We start from the raw sequence: 17,771 nt of genomic DNA, 5'->3' as shown, positions 1-17,771 counted from the left end.
TAGGTGATCATAAGACATAGGTAGGCTTGGAAAAAGAAGGAGAGGAAGGATTTATTGAGAAGCTGAGATGGTGGGGAATGAAGGTTGGATGTTGGAATGAAGCTAAAGCATGGTGGGATTTTATAAGCCAAAGAAGTGAAATTCATATTTAATGCCCTTAAGACAGCTGGTCCAGGTGCAGTGTTCCTGATGGTGGCTCAGTGTTCCAGCTGTGGATTCAGGGAATTCAGAACATCGTGATGAAAATATTTTCTCAGACTAAAATTCAAATTCCTGCTGGTGCTCCAGTCTCATCAGAGAAGAAATTAAGTCCCTCCTCCTATGGATCCTCTCATTTTTGTCTTTCTCGCCTGCAGGAGCTTCAGTCCTTCCTTTTATGGGGCTGCTCATATCTGCAGGTGATTTAGACCCTCTTGAAGGAAATTCTGTCTCCAGATTGGGATGCAGACCCTCCTGTTAGAGAATTAACTCTCTAAATCTTCTCACAGAGTATGTGTGACTACCTGGAGACAGCATTATCTGCACTTCTAAACTCTGATTGGTAAAGAGAACCCACGATATGAGTTTGAAAACCTCTGAGTTATATACTGAGTAATGAAAACCTATGAGTTATACACTGTTAATTTCTAAATGTATTCAGTTGATTATGAAAATCTCTGTAATATTTTGATGAAATTTACTTACTTCCTAGATTTCAAACAATAATAGAAGCTATAGTTAAAAGTTTAGTATGTGCTTGCTCAAAGTAATTTGAAAATATTTTTGATTTTTATTAAAGATGGTGTACGACATAGAAATTTTCCCAACTATTGTTTTATTTACTGCTAAGATATAGAAATGCTTTATTTCTGCTGACAGATCTTATATTCATTGGTCTGGTATAACTCACTGTTCAATGCTAAACTTTAGCAGATTCCTTAGGGTCTCTGCCATTTATACTAGGATTCCATCTACAAGTTGACTGCCTTGTTCTTCCTTTCTCATGGGATGCCTTTTGTGCAGTTTCTCCCCATAAATGACAAAGTTATACCATGAGAACAATGCTGGATAGCAGTGCCAAAAAGACCTGGGACACATTTACAAAGTCTGGTCCAATTAGAATGGGGCTCTGTGACAAAATTCTGTCAGGTTTGCTCTGACCCTAGAGTCTCTCTTGAGTGCCTTAGGTTGGACAAGATACACCCCAGTTCATATGGTGAAGGATGAAGTCCCTGACACTCAGCAGGTGACACTTAAAGACAGTGCCTTCAAGGTGATCGATTCAAGGAAGCCTGAAAGGTGGGCTCTGTTGTAATGTCTTTGGGGTCCTTATGAAGGGAACCCTAGAGCCACAGACACTTGAAGGGTGCAGGGAGAAACCACAGAACACCAAGAGGAACCAGCTACCTACAAACTGCGGAGAACTGGAGCCAACTCTTGGACCCAAGACTTCCAATCTCAAGCCCACGGAAACCTCTGCTCTGTTCTGCAGGAGCCCACAAAGATTACAGTGTGCATTCTCGGTGTGCCCTGAGCCTGAAATGCTGTAAGCCCAGCTCTATCTTGGGGTGGACGGGACTAAGTATTAGGTCCTAAGATTTGTCTCTAAGGTGAGATAAAGTGGTCCTGAGTTGGGTGCTAAGGTACAGTCCCAGGGTGAAGCTTCTGGACAGCTGGGTTGTGTCTTGAAACAGACAGAGCTGTGCGGTCCCCAGGGAACTTAACACTTGTTGCTGGAACAAAGGTTTCTTCCTTCAATGTCCACTTAGGCAAATTTGCAAAGATCAAAACTGCTGACTGTGGCTCTCAGCACTTTCCCTTGGAGCACGCCCACAGAGTGCCTTGTTTTCTACTGGGAAGTCAAGCCTTCTCTTATAAGGAGCTGCTCATGCAGTCATCTCACCTCTCTGGTCAGGAACCACACCTGCTACAAACTCACCTTTAAGAGGCAGAACAGATCGTCTTCTCTCTGGTTAAGGTCACAGCATAGTCTTTAGATATTGGCTAGGACGGTGGGGCTTGAGCTCCCATTCCCTCAGCCTCTGTCGTGTTTCCAGTGTGCCACAAGCCCTGGCTGGTCACATATCTCTTTCCACAGAGACCTCTGTCTTCTAATCCCTCAGTCTCCCCTGTTGAACAGGAGCTTTCTGTCTCTGCAGCCCAGACATGGACTCTAACTTTAGGGTGGGGCTGAGTTTAGATCATGTAATGTTCAGACTCTCTGCTTGGCAGCCATTATCAGGCATAGTGTTTATATTTTTGTTCACTTTATCGGTCTATTTTTTCTACTGTGTGCTCTGAGAAGGGAACGCGTAGGGTTACATAATTCTTGGTATTAGTAGCTGTACTCCCAAATCCTGCTCAGTATGGAGTCTGTATGTTCAGCATAGCTGAGGGAGGTGCCAAGTCAGGAGACCTTGATGTGCTGATGCAGCAAATGAGAGGTCAGAGAGGACCCAAGTGGCAGTTGGAGAAAGGAGCCATAAAGACAGTTGGGGAGTAAACAGGTCAACTACCCTAAGATTCGGAAAAGAAGCAGACCTAATTGGGCTCCATCCCAAGGGAACTCAAGATAAGACTCACGAAAGAGCGCTACCAAGCCAACCCCAATTCTCTTATTTTTCCCACATTCCTGAGAGCAGATAGGGGCAGTTTCAAATTCCCTGGGCTCCCTTCATACTCACAGGTATTTGATGCTGAAAGTGCCACAACCTCTGTTCTGAAAACCTCCACAGTAACGAATGAAGGGCGTGGCTAAATCCTAGAGAAGGGGGGCGGGTATCGTTCATTGGCCACTCATGCGCATGCGCACTATGCTTACCCACAGAAACTTTCCAGTCTAGCTTACCGGTTCATTGAACACAGGATTTTGCTCCTGTCCTCTCAAGAAATACAAGGTCGCCACAGTACTTGTGAAATACAAATCAATTCACTGTGGCATTGCGTACCCATCTCACCTGGAGGCATCTCTTTCCCACCCCACTAGCGATCCTGCCTCAGACTTCCCAGAGAGCAGGCCATTCCCCTTCCGCTCTACCATCTTGCGAGCCTACCTTACAGATAATGTTTTGTAGGGTCCTTCAGTCAACCACACAGGTTCTATGTTCATTTCTCACACTGTTAATTAAATTAAAATTAAATAACTGTTATGCTGAGAAAGAGATGCAGACTCAACTGCGACAAGTGTTCTTATAGCACTTGAGTCACAGGAGGCACAGCAACACGCTTCTTCCTTTCCTGACAGTGTATCTACATCTCCTTACTAAATGTTCAAGTTCTGAGATAGCTGTGTTTGCCTGCCACCCACGAGCTCCCATTCTTCTCAGACGCCTTTGCTCCTACCAGCAAGAAAGCTCTGTAATGCTTTGAGAGCTCTAGATCCTTTGGAGCCTCTGGAATATTGGTTAACTTTAGAACAGAACTGTCATCTTTAATTTCCACCAGTGATTAGTCTAATCATGATTTGTATTTTTAAAATTAAATCCCTAGGATCAAATCCAAAATCTTTCTTTAGAATTTTTGAAATTAAATTATGAATTAGATATTCAATCTCAAATATTTACAATAGATAGAGAGGCTCACATTTTTGAAGAATGATGTGTTGTGCACCTTACATAAAAACCTCCTTCTAGCCATCTCATGCAAATTAAAGAATGTACAGGCAACAGTTCACCTGCACTGAGAGACTTTCTCCTGCAGACAGGGTCAACTATGACACAGTAGTGGTCTGAAATTCTCGGATATCAATCTCTGGTAGGCAAATGGAGTTTGGAGAAAGATAATTTCTAGGCCTACTCTCCTTGAATGACAATGGAGAAGATAGGGTAGAGGAAACACCCTTTACAGTCCATCATTCTGCCCTCTGAGTCCAAGACTCCCCACAGCTAACAAGAACAGGTAACTTCACCTTAGTCAGATCACTAAGAACTAGGCAGGATTTTTCTTGGTAAAGTAAAACAAAGTTTCTTGGATTTGGAACATCTCTCAATTGCAACCATTTCAGAAAAAGAAATTAAACATCACTTAGAAGTACATTTGTTCCTTCCTCTTCAGGCCCACCCCACAAATCCACTGCCTAGGTCAGACCTGCTTGAGTACAGGTGACTTCTCTCTTCTCGCTTACTGTTCAGTTCATTATCAAGCTCTGTTAACTTAAGAGAGGCTTTCATTTTGTCAGACACATCAGGACCTTGTGAAAAATGGGGCAGATGTTCTTTAAATATCAGGTTTTCAGGGGCTCTAGAACTGCCAGGTAAGTCTGCATCTTGGCTGGACAAGAAGAAAACACAAACGATCATGCATAAAAATACAACTAACTAGCCTAACTAAATTTTCATGTTTCAGTGAAACTTATTCTTTGTTGCATATTATTTCAGTAATTTTCTGTATTGCGGCTGAGACAAGCTACACCTACGCTTTGGTCTGAGCAGAACTTTAAAACCCAATCTGTGCTCATCAACTAAATGTAAGTTCAAGGAAAAGGGCAGGGTTTGTGACATAGGCCTATAACCAGTCTCCCAAAAAGTTATGAGTACAACTTAAAATATAACAAAAGTCTAATAAACCAAGAAACAATTCCATGTAGAAAAGGGACAATATATTCTCTTGACAGTAACTTTCAAAAATAAATATGCACACTACAGATGGCTCAGTGGTCAACCGAAGATTACATAAATGCTAGAAAGACAAGGCAAACAGCTTAGCCATTGAGAGACCCTCTTTCAATGAGTAATAGACAGTAATTTGAGGATAATTTCTGTCAACCTCAGGGCAAGCCTCCACATGCACCTATGTACACAGATATATATGGTAATGCAACAAACCCACACTAAAAATGGAGAAAGAAAATAATGAAGACAATGTGCTCAATTTCAGTAAGCAGGCAATTTGCGCCACCAAACAAGCATAACTATGGGGGTAGTTTAAAAGTACAGCGTTTCCACAAACTTTCCCCAATCTAATATGGAGAGTCAGACCAGCCCTGATTAATGTAATCCAGTGTCACAAAGGCAGAGGACATCTAACCTGAATGAATGTTTAACTATATACATATATAATCATGTAGATAAATAACCATATACAACAAACAGTCAATATCAAACAAAACGGAGAGAAATTTGAAGCAATCCTACTAAAATCAGGGACAAGGCAAGCCTCCTCATTCTCCCATTATCTATTCAGTATATTATGGGAGGTTCTAGCCAGAACGATTAGATAACAAAAATAGATCAAAGGAATACAAATTGGGAAGGAGGAAGTTAAGATATCACTATTGGTTGATGATATGATAGTATCAACCGGTGACCACAAAATATTCTACCATAGAACTCCTTCAGCTGATAAACAATTTAAGCAAAGTGGCTAGTTAGAAAAATTCACTCTAACAAATCAGCTATCTTCCCCTACTCAAAGGAAAAATGGGCTGAAAAAAATTAGGGAAACAGCACCCTTAAATTTAGTCACATATAATATAAAATACCTCAGTGTGACTCTAACAAAGCAAGTGAAAGATCTGAACAATAAGAACAAGACTCTGATAAAGGAAATTGCGGAAGATCTCAGAAGATGGAAAGATCTCCCATGTTCTTGGATCAGCAGGATAAACATAGTAAAATGGCCATCTTACCTAAACCAATCTATAGATTCAAAGCAATCCCCATGAAAATTCCAACTCAATTCTTCATAGAGTTAGAGCAATTCTCAAATTCATCTAGAATGACAAAAAACACAGGATAGGGAAAATATTCTCAACAATAAAAGAAATTCTGGGAGAATCAGCATTCCTGACCTCAACCTGTACTACAGAGAAAAAAATTAAAAAAAAAAACACAGTTATTGATACAGGGACAGGCAGGTAGATCAAGGTAATACAATGTACAGCCCAGAAAATAACCCCACACACCTATGGGCACTTAATCTGTGACAAAGTAACCAAATCCATTCAGTGTAAAATAGACAGCAGTTTCAACAAAAGGTTCTGGTTCAAATGTCAGTGAGCATGTAGAAGAATGCACATGATCCCTTATGTTTATACAAGTCTTATTTATAATACCCAGAACTTGTAACCAATCCAGATGTCCTAAAATGGAAGAATGGATATAGAAATTGTGATACATTTGCACAATGGAGTACTACCTAGCTATTATAAACAGTGACTTCATGACTTCATGAAATTTGGAGGGAAATGGATAGAACTAGAATATATTAACCTGACTGAGTAAACAAGACGCAAAAGGACACACATGCTATGTACTCACTGATAAGTTGATATCAGCCCAAAAGCTCAAAATGCCCACAATAACCTTCACAAACCATGTGGAGCTTAAGAAGAAGGAAGACCAAAGTGTGGATGCTTCAGTCCCACATAGTATGGGGAACAAAATAATAACAGGTGGTAGAGCAAGGCAGGGACCAGGGAGCGAGAGAGGAGGGGAAGAGAAATATGCAAGGGTTGGGGAGAACAGGATCAGGTTTTAGAAGGAACATGAGAGAATTAGAGTTTCAGGAAATTGATTAAAAATATGTAGCAGTGGGGGATGATGAACTGGGTGTAGCCACTACAATGTCCCAGGTGTTAGGGAAGTAAGAGTCTCCCAGGACGCAAAAGGATGAAATTAGCTGAAGTATTCAACAAAGGGGACCTGCAGCGTGTAGAGACCACCTCCCCACATGGCCCCAAGTCGAAGGATTTGGACACACGACCATCTCAAAATTTTTTACTTAGATATGTTCCTGTCCAAAGTAAACACAAAAATAAAAACTGGAACAGACACTGAAGGAAAGGCCATACAGAAAGTACCCCACCTAGGATTCCATCCCATCAGCAGAACCAATTCTATACACTATTCCTAATGCCAAGATGTGTTTACTGACAGTAGCTTGGTATTGCTGATCCCTGTTATATCAGCACCTGACCAATACAGCTGTAGATACTCACAGCCAAGCATCAACCTGAGCCTGGGGACCCCAAAGGAAGAGCCAGGTGAAAAACTGAAGTAGCTGAGGGAATTGAACCCCATAGCAAGAACATTATCAGCTAACTGGACCACCCAGAGCTCTGATAGACAAAACAGAAACTAAAGAGTACACATGGAAGGAACCATGATTTCAGACACATGGCCTTCGCTGACATCAATGGGAGAGGAGGCCCCTGGTCCTGTGGAGGTTTGATGTGCCAGCATAGGGGGATGTTAGAATGGTCAGGCGGGAGTAGGGGAGAGAATGGAGGAGCACCCTCATAGACGCCAAGCTGAGGGGCACGGGGAGGATGGAATGGGTGGTTGTGGAGGGGCAACAAGGAAGGGGGATATCATTTTAAAAGTAAATGAATAAAATGATTAATTTAAAAAAAATCTCATGATCATCTCAATAGATTCTGAAAAGGCCTTTGACCAAATCTGACAGTCCCTTGTGTTAAAAGTCACTGAGAGAGAGGGTTACAGAAGAATACAGCGCCGCTCACTACAGTAACATACAACAATCCACTAGCCAACATCAAATTAAATAGAGAGAAACAAAGCAATTGTCCTAGGCTCAGGGGCAGGGCAAAGCTGTCCGCCCTCTCCCTATCATTTCAATATAGTTCTTGAAGTTCAGGCTAGAGCAATAAGAAAACTAAAGGTGAACAAGGAGATATACATTGGAAGGGAAGAAGACATCATATTGGTATTTGTGATGATATCATAGAATATAGAAGAGACACAAAAAATTCTATCAGAGAACTCCTACATTTGATAAATACCTTCGACAAAGTGGATGGATACAACATTAACTAAAAAATTCAGTAGCACTCTTTTAAACAAACTATAAAGGGGCTGACAAATAAATTAGGGAAACACCACTCTTTACAATAGCGACAAATAATATAACAAAAAGGCCTCAGTGAAATTATAAGAAAATGAAAGATCTGTATGACAAAAATTTTAATCTCTGATCAAAGCAATTGAAGAAGATATCATAAGAAAGGTCATGGACAGGTAGGATTAATAATTTAAAAATGACCATCTTACTAAAACCAATCTAAATTGTGAATGCAATAACCGTCAGAGCTGAAAACAAGTCTTTACAGACCTTAAAAGAGCAATTCTCAACTTCAAGTGAAACATTTAACAAATCCAGGATAGCTAAACCTTTCCTGAACAATAACAGAATTTCGGGAGGAATCACCATCTCTGATTTACCGCTGTCCTACAGAGCTATAGCAATAAAACTATATGGTATTGGTATAGGAACAGGCAGGCTGATCAATAAAATGAAATCCAAGACCCTGAAATAAACCCACACAACTATGGATGCTTATTATCAACAAAGTAGGCAAAATCATATGACCAAAAATAAGAAAGCATCTTCAACAAATGGTGCTGGGCTAATTGGATGTAGGCATATAGAAGAATGCAATGAGCCTTATCTATAAACCTGTGCAAAACTCAAGTCCAATTGCATCAAAAACCGCAACATAAAACCTTATCCATCAAATCTGATACAAGAGAATGTGGGAAATACGCTTGAGCCCATTGTACAGGAGACAACTTCCTGGATAGAACACCCATGGTGCTCAGACATTGAGATCCACAATTAATAAATGAAATTTGATGAAACTGAAGAGATTCTGTAAGGGAAAGAATACACTTAATGGGAGAAATAACAGCTGAGCTCAGGTGTCCTGGAGTCCTCCCTAGTCTGTGTCAGTGATCTCAAGTCCAAGTCACAGCCGCCTGATTTGTAGTATCAAACACAGCAATGTTTCAGGCCGAGGGAGCTGTGAACACCGTGTACACCTTGCTGTTTGAATTTCACGGGAACTGTTGAGCACCAAAGGAAGCAAGGGCTACAAGGTCAGGTATTACAGGACTGGGACAGAGCTGGAATCCAAGTTCCCTTCTTCCGCTGCTATGGGCAGAAAGTGGGCCTGGTAATTGGTTCTTGGTGTGTATAGGGGACAGAATCAAAAGGTCCTATGGGAGCCCTGGCACAAGCCTGCCCAAGCCTGGCTTAGGGAGCCTCACACCATCCCAGTATTTGATGTGTCCCCAGGTTTGTCTACCACCTTCTGCTGTGTGTCATATTCCCTACCACCTGCAAGGGACTCTAAATATCTTCCTACAAAAGGTGATCAAGGAGGAGTTGTACAAGACACATGGTGGCTCTGTGGTGAAGTTAACACGGACCAATAGATTAGAGGGCCAGAGCCCCAGGACTGATTCTGGGTGGACACTCTCCTCTGACATCCAGCACAGAGATCTTTGTACAGAAATCAAGGGAGTGCTCTGAATAGCTGTGCAGAGCACCTCTGGCTCAGGGACTCAGGACTGACACCCATAGAATGCTGTAGAGCAGCCGTTTGTGATACAATGGGTCATCTGCCTGGGTCCCTGTGCCTCTAGAGATGATCGCAGGACTGGGCTGTGGCTGGTTATGGGCTCAGATGGGAGGGTGGGAGGGGCTTTGTCCTTGGCTCCTGGGAGTAGAGAAGTTTTTCTTTCCCTGCCCCTGCTTTTTGAGTTTTTCTTTCCCTTGGCAAAAAGGAAGGACTGGAAGAAGTCTGTCTATGGAGAGTGAGGCTGGCTGGGAAACTGCTCGCTGTTCTCCATTGTCATCCTGCTGGGGGTTTGGGGTTGTTGGCAGGTTAACCTCTCCACCATTCCAGTCCATTTAATCCATGCATCTCTGTCGCTTCGCTTCGTGATGTGGATACACAAGTCCTACCTGTAGCTGCCACTTCAGGGCATAAGTCCCTCAGTGAGTGAATTCCAGATGCTTCTGTCTAGAGAGAAATTGTACAGGGTCGTTGCTCAGTATGTAGGTACATGGAAGAGGATACTGCACTGCACCCAAACACATTTCATATAACATCAATCCTCATGCTCAGGTACTAATCGGTTCTATTTACACCTTTCACCATTATTGCTATTCACTGTAGTGTGAAGTGTGAATTTTTATTATGTTTCACTTCTCCAAAGGAAGAGACAGTGTTTAGCACTGCAGATTCCCTAGGGCCTGGCTGAAAGAGAGGCCTTGACACACATGTGTGGTTCTGGGAAAAAGCTTTTTCATAAAATGCCCCGTTGAATCCCAGGATGTGTGGATGTCTCTGTGCCCTATCTAGGGTTGACCTCAGTATATTAATGGGAGCTGAGGCTTCTCTCTGATAGAACAGTGCCACCCTCCTGCAAGATGTCTGTGATGGGTTGTATATGCTTAGCTCAGGGAGTAGCACTATTAGGAGGCATGGCCTTGTTAAAGTAGGTGTGTCACATTGTACATGGGCTTTAAGACCCTTTTCCTATCCACATGCAAGCCAATCTTCCCCAAGCAGCCTTCAGATAAAGATGTGGAACTCTCACTCTCTCTGGCACCATGCCTGCCTGGTTGCTGCCATGCTCCCAGCTTGATGATACTGGACTGAACCTCTGAACCTGCAATCCTGTATCCATTAACGTTGTCCTTATAAGAACTGTATTGGTTGTGGTGTGTCTCTTTACAGTAGTAAACCCCTAACTGACACAATGTCCACGTTCCTTTCTTCAGCTTCCAGACTTTAGAAGCTTCACACATGATCAGAATTCTCTTGGGACTATGGCCCTAGGCTCTAGGCTATCTGCTTCATCTGAGAGTGTAAGGACATCCTGCACACCCCTATCCTGTGTTCTGAAAACTTTTCAAAGCCCATTCATCTGAGACTCGTGAGTTCAGGGCAGTAGCCCCAAGTGTCTGACAATTCACTCTCATGAGGCAACACCTGCCCTTGACAGAGGATTTTACTAAGGGGCATTGGATGTGCAGGAGAATTGTGTATGGTGAGTCTTGTCAGATTAGCACAGGAGGGAATCAAGGTCCCATTGGCTTGTGGTTTTTAAACTCATGGTCCTGGCACTGTCTTGTTGTTATTTAGGTCCCTGTCAGTCCCTAATTGAATTTTAGCATGGGAAGCCAGGGAAGTTGTCTTCAAAGATATTCCTAGCATGGACCACATCTTCACCTCACCAGACATAAAGCACAACAAACGCCAGGCAGGCAGAGAACCCTCAGGGGCTGGACCTGGCATGTTCAAACACTCTGGCTTGACCTTGGCCAACACAGGTTCAGAGAACAGCCTCTATGTAGGAAGATCTCCTTCCTCCTCTCAGAGTTTACAACATGTAGACTTAAACTAAGGTGCTGGCACACATGTGAGCAGAGGCACCAGCCTAGGCTTCTTCAATGTCAAAGCCTACCTGCCACCCCTGTATCACATGTCAGAGCACCCCATCTCCTGAGAATTCTAGGGGTGGTGATATTCTGGGTGAATAGTCTGTGTTCTGCTGCCAGTTTCTTTGCTTCCACATGTCCAACTGTGAGAAGGGATTGAGAAAGGGAAGGTGATGAAGCCCTGCTAATATCTACTTGGTGCCAGCAAAGAAAATGGGTTCTGACTGGCGAGATCTTTGAGTTAGATTTTCAAATATGCCACCTCAGGACAGTTAGTAGGTACTCTCAGGAAGGTGTAGAATGGTAGGTACAATGGGACAGGATCCCTGAGGCTGGTGCAGTGGGCCAGGAACCCTGAGGCAGGTAAAACTGGGTAGGGAGACTGGAACAGGTATAACAGTGCAGGGACCCTGGTGCAGGTGCAGTGGAGCAGAGACCCTGGGGGAGGTGAAATGGGGAAGTTGTCCTGGGGAGGGGACCTTTATTAGTGATCCTGTGGCATGTGTAACTGGCAGCGACCCTGGGGCAGGTGCACTGTGACGTGCACCCAAGCTGGAATGTTCAGACAGGTGTGTGTTTGCTTCATGCAGCTGCTGTCTGAAGTAGAGAACACTGGCAACAGCCCCAGAGGGGATTTTTGGGAGCTCCTTTCAAGAACGCCATAGCTCCTAACTGAGAAACTATACATTCCACAGATGGGCCTTTATTGAGATGAGCAGATTCTAAGGGGGCTGCCTTGAATAAACAGCCAACGAAAGCAGAAATGAAGAACAAGCAATTGCACCAGCCATGTCCAAGGTGTTTTTGCTCAGATAATAGGCCCTGAAGAAATCGGTTAAGTCAAATCACCTGTCTGTCTGTCTGTCTGTCTGTCTGTCTGTCTGTCTGTCTGTCTGTCTGTCTGTCGGTCTGTCTATCTATCTATCTATCTATCTATCTATCTATCTATCTATCTATCTATCTATCTATCTATCTAATCTCCCTGAGGGAAGTCAGCTTTTATTTGTAGGAAGAAGGTCACATCCGCGCCCTCTCGTGGTGAAAACGAAGATCGCATGTAGTGAAATGGGTTATTTCTTCCTTTGTATCTTTGTATCTTTGTTTCTTTCTTTGTTTCTCTCTCTCTCTCTCTCTCTCTCTCTCTCTCTCTCTCTCTCCTTTTCCTTCTTTTTTTCTTTCTGTACTTCTTTATTGCTTGATGTGGGATAGAATGCCATTTTTGGCCAGTCCCTATCAGTATTGGCTGTACCACAGACCCAGTCACAGTGTGACCCAGAAGAGGCCTACCTGGAAAGTTTGTCCTCTCTCTAAGATACACTGTGTAATACCATAATCTGGACTGCAGGTCAGTCAAGGCCTGTGTTTAGGAGACTTGTGGACAGATGAATGTCTGTGAGTCTGGACTTAGACTCTGTAGAGGGCTCAGGTCACCTGACTGTCCTGAAGCTTCCCACTGTGATTTATTTCCCTCCTACAGAGCCAGCCACCTCAGCAACTGCATTTCCTGGTTATCCCCTAATCCTCTTACACTGTGTAGAGTGTTCAATCTCAGGGAGGGCCTGGGAATCTGAGAGACAGCACTGAGCCCTCTGGGCCTGGCTGTCTCAACTTGAGGCTACTCTGTGTGTCTTCATTTTTCTCACCCTCTGGGAACCTCAAAAGTCAGCAGTGAGCTTGCTGAGAGGCCAGGAACCTCCATATTGGCCCAAGAGCAACTCTCCTATCTTACAGGTTAATCCACAGAGCCTGTAATTCTGATTGGTGCAACAGACTGGAAGAGTGAAAGACATCATCTCCCAAGGGCAAGTGCTGTGCTAGTGGACACTGAGGAGCTGCTCGGATCAGACCCCTCCCCATCCTTCTCCAGCCTCTCTTGTTCTTCCTTGTGATGGTTCCTGCAGATCTGAAAGATCCAGGCAATCTATGACATGGGCTTGAATTTAATCTCAGGACATTTTATTCATTGCCATAAAACTAAGACCAGGTAATTCATTTGTTTGTTTGTTTGTTATATATAAGTACACCGTAGCTGTCTTCAGAAACACCAGAGAGGGCATCAGATGTCATTAGAGATTTTGTGAGCCACCATGTGGTTGCTGGGATTTGAACTCAGTACCTCTGGAAGTACATTCAGTGCTCTTAACCACTGAGCAATCTTTCTAATTTCCAGGCTAACTTTTTTAATTCCAATAATGGTTTCTTTATTCAGGTTACATCCTGATCCCAGCCACTCCCCCTCTTCCTTTCTCAGTCCCACCTTACAAATCCTTTCTATCATAATGCTCTCCCTTCTCTTTGGTACTCCCTTGGGTACCACCCCATCCGGGGGCATCTAGTCCCAGCAGGATCAGGCACCTCCTGTCCCACAGATTTACAAACAGGTAGTCCAGAATGTGTAGGGTTCTAGTGGCAACAACAGAAACTGAGACAGCCCTAAATCTACTTGTCAAATGACCCACATGGAGACCAGCTCCACATAGCTACAGCAGGCTCTGGGTTTGGTTGCCCAGGCTCTAGCATTCTCCATGGTCCAAGGCTAATTGACTCTCCAGGTCCTCTTGTAGGGTCTTTGACCCCTCTGGTTTGCTTATCCCCCACTCTTCCTCAAGACTTCCTGAGCTCCACCTGACATTTGTCTGTGGTTTTCAGCTGCTGGATGAAGCCTCTCCAGAGACAGGTGTGCTACTTTTCTGTCTGGAAGTAAATCAGAGTAACATAAGTACTGTCAGAGGTTGTCTCTGTCACATGAGATGGATCTCATTTTGGGGCAGTCATTGATTGGTTGTTCCCTCAATCTCTGCTCTGTCTTTATCCCTGCACATTTATTGGCAAGACAGATTTTGAGTTGAAGGTTTTGTGAGTGTATTGATGTCCCCTTCCTCTTCTAGAAATTCTTTCTTGCTACAGGAGGTGGCCATTTCACTCTCTTGCTCTGGTTGTAATCTAAGGTAGAGTCACCGTCATAGACTCCTCCTATCCTCTACTTTACCAGGCATCTGGCAAGTCACCACAAATCCCTGCCCCTTCCTGCCAAGACAGTTTGCATTATCAATCCCTTTCCTCCCCCAACTCCTTCTCCCTAGACCTAATCACCATTTCCATCTCCATTCCTGTCTCTTCTCTTGCCCTGTTCCATCACTTCATCCTTCTGAGTACTGGGACTATTTTTTTTTCACTTTCTGAGTAAGATTCACAACTCCTCACATAGGACCTCCTTCTTCCTTCATTCCTATCAATCTGTTATCTTGAACTTTATGGTAATGTCCACTTATAAGTGAGTACACACCATAAATTTCTCTGTGGTTCTGGGTTACCTCCCTAAGGATGACATTGTCAACTTCATCCATTTGCCTACAAAATTCATAATGTATTTATTTTAATAGCTGAAGAGTATTCCCTTGTGTAGATATTCCATATTTTCTGTATCTTATCTTCAGTTGAGGGACATCTAGGTTGCTTTTAGTTCTTGGCTATTGCAGATAAAACCATTATGAACATAGTTCATCAAGCGTCTTTGTGGGATGGTGGGGCATCTTTGGGTTTATGTCCAGGGATTACTTAGCTAAGTCCTGAGGTAAAACGATTCCCAGTTTTCTGAGGAATTACCAAATGACTTAGAAAGTGGATGTACAAGTTTGCAATCCAAGCAGCAATGGAGGAGTGTTCCCTTTTTTCCACATCCTCATCAGCACGTGCTGGATGTCACTTGAGATTTTATTTTAGCCATTCTGATGCACATAAGTTGGAATCTCAGGGTCCTTTTGATTTGGATATACCTGATGACCAAGGATGGTGAACAGTTCTTTAAGTGGCTCCTGGCACTTGGAAGTTCCTCTGAAGAATTTAGCTCTGCACCATTTGTGTCACCATAGGCCCAGAGGAAAGACAGAAATAGAATCTTTATGGGACCACATGGCTTCTCAGGGTCAGTCAAAGCTTTTGGCTCCTTTATTCTCTGTAGACACAGGGCACAGGTCCTGATCTCCATGCACATGCTGCACACACTAAGGATGAGTTATGCTGGCCTCTGCTGCTTCTGGGAGTCCTGAAAAACATAATCCCTGGGCCAGGGGAATAATGGGGGACAAGTGAGCTCAAGGCTCCTGCCACCTGCCTGAGGATAGAAGCCCCAGCAGGGTTCTCACTGCTGTGTTCCCCAAGATAATGACAAGCAGCTGTTACAGCAGGCCATGCTCTGGTTGAAAGGGCAGACAGGCACATCCAGGCCCAGAGGTGTGTACTGTTGCCGTGCTGGTTCTGTCTGCTCTTTACCGGCATACTCAACCATGCCACCCAGCATTTCCCAAGTTCTGTCTGCAGTGCTTTGGTTCCACAGAAGCTCTGTGGTCATGGAGAGACTGACAAACCAAGGACCAAGACCCTGCCAAATACTTATCCACACTTGACTCCTGCCAGAAGCCAGCAGTATGGGCAATCATGTAAAAGTGGAGATATGGACTACTTTTTTCCTTGGGAGCACTTGTGAACCCCCAGGGTCAGGTGAAAAGCTTGATGCCAGGCAAGGAAAAGAAGGAGCAGAGTGACCTCACCTGAGCTTGAGGGATAGGGAACCCTTTGACTCACAAACTTCAGGGACATATGTGGTGGAAGGCGAGGCAGGCTGTACACACCCCCATGGTAGAGGTGGTGTGTGTGTATCTACCTCAATGTGTGTCTGTGTATGTGTGTGTGTGTGTCTGTGGATGGGCCTATCCTGACACCAGACCTGACCAATGCCAGGCACCCACAGTTGGCACAGACTCCACTTAACACTAGGGTTTTTGTTCCCAAAGGTTTTCTAATGGAAGGTAATATGCGCCTCGTACAGGGCAAGTTCACCAGATTTTGTATGAATGGGGAACACTTATCTATTGGGATTGCATCCTGAGCTAGCCTTGTGGGCCCTCCTCTTCCCACTGTTCCCAGTCTGTTTCGTGTCACAATGTCCAGGGAATAGAACCCTCAGATCTGTCAGCACCTCTGTGTGAGGCATTGCATCAGCTGACATCCTGAATGGTTGTGCCAAACTCACATGTTCTGGCCGAGGTCAAGATGCACACAAGAAGGCCTAGATGAGGAGGTGCCGTACTACCCAGCCAGTCAGACTTAAGTTCCACTCTGACAAACGTTAGGAAGAGGTGCAGATGTGACTCAGAAAAATGCATCTACTATTGGGCTCAACTACCAAGAACCTGTGAGCAGCAGTGACATTCAGTTTCCTCTTATCCAAGTAAAGGGACATCAAATACTTCTTTGGACCTTGGGCAGTCAAGAAATCTTGAAGACTCCATGGGTAAATAATGGACCATGTACCATCCCAGAACCCCAGGACTGAACCTGCTTGATGCCCCTGGACCTCCTTGGCTAAGGTGAGGAGAGGAGACCCCAAACAGCCCTTTACCAGTGCGTCAGCAACACTGTCACACCAGATGGAGCAGACTCCATAGCCTGAGGTGTGCAGTAAGGGTTTTTTTCCACTTCATGCAGTGGTGTCTTGTATGTATGGTCTCATATGGAACTGAGACATACTGCAAGGGAGGCTTTGTGTTGGGTACAGTAGTTAAAAGCAAGACATGAGAAGAGGAACTGCAGAGTTGTGATCTAGGACTTCCTGCAGCAGCCACCTCTGGGTCCTTGGAGCCTAGGCAGGCTTTGCAGTCATAGAGCTCCATCCACTGCCCAAGTCCCATCCTGACACCTTCTCTAGCAGATAAGACAAGAGCCCAAGCTGCTTCAGGGCTAACAAGACACTTGTTTCTCTCAGACATTTTTGCTCCAGAAAATCCTAGGAGCTTGGAGACAGAACCAAGAAAAACAGGGTCAATCCCAAGCCCTAGGCTCATGTCAGAGCAGGGTCCCCCCCCACCCCCGCCGTCTCCTACAAGTGGGCAGGGAAAGGACTGAAGTAGTGGGCAGAAGTGCTGAGGGCCAACAACTGACTTGCATGGAAATGGCTGGAGGCTGATCATGCTGGAATGCTCCCAAACCACCTTCAAGGCCGGCTGGCACAGACAGGGCTGCTATATGGCTCTTGCCCAGACCACAATGTCCTCAAGGGTAGGGTCTTCCCCAGGCAAGTATAGGAAGAGGTAGTTCCTGAACTTCATGCCATTGAGAGAGCTAACCTCTTGAGGACCCAGCTGGTCCACCAGTGTGCAGTCTCAGGTTGCTTTGAGTGAGATAGTCATGAGCTGTCTGTATGATTGAGCAGACACTTGTTGTCCAGGCTGAGGACATACTGGTCACCTCTGCGGTCATTCTCTGCCTCTTCCACGTGCAGAGAGATACGACAATATGGTGGTAGTCTTCACCCTGACTTTTGGTTCTTTCTATGCTTCTACAATTCCAGGATACCAGGTCTACACAGACCACCTATTCTGGCTATTCGATCTGTCCTGGGCCCGATAGGCCATCCTGTTGGTTGCTCTGTCTCACAACACATTTCCCTCTATGTTGCCTCGGGCTGTCTCCTCCAAGCATCCCACCATGCATCAGCTCCATATCCTGACGAACCTACCTTAGGGTCCCTGATAATTCCAGATACTTTAATGTTCTCCCAGGGTGGACTGTGGGCTCTTGTGTGGCTCACATTGATCCCAGAAGTT

The sequence above is a fragment of the Rattus rattus genome, chromosome 2, assembly GCF_011064425.1.
Source record: "Rattus rattus isolate New Zealand chromosome 2, Rrattus_CSIRO_v1, whole genome shotgun sequence".
Taxonomy (NCBI): domain Eukaryota; kingdom Metazoa; phylum Chordata; class Mammalia; order Rodentia; family Muridae; genus Rattus; species Rattus rattus.
This window is presented reverse-complemented; position numbering follows the sequence as displayed.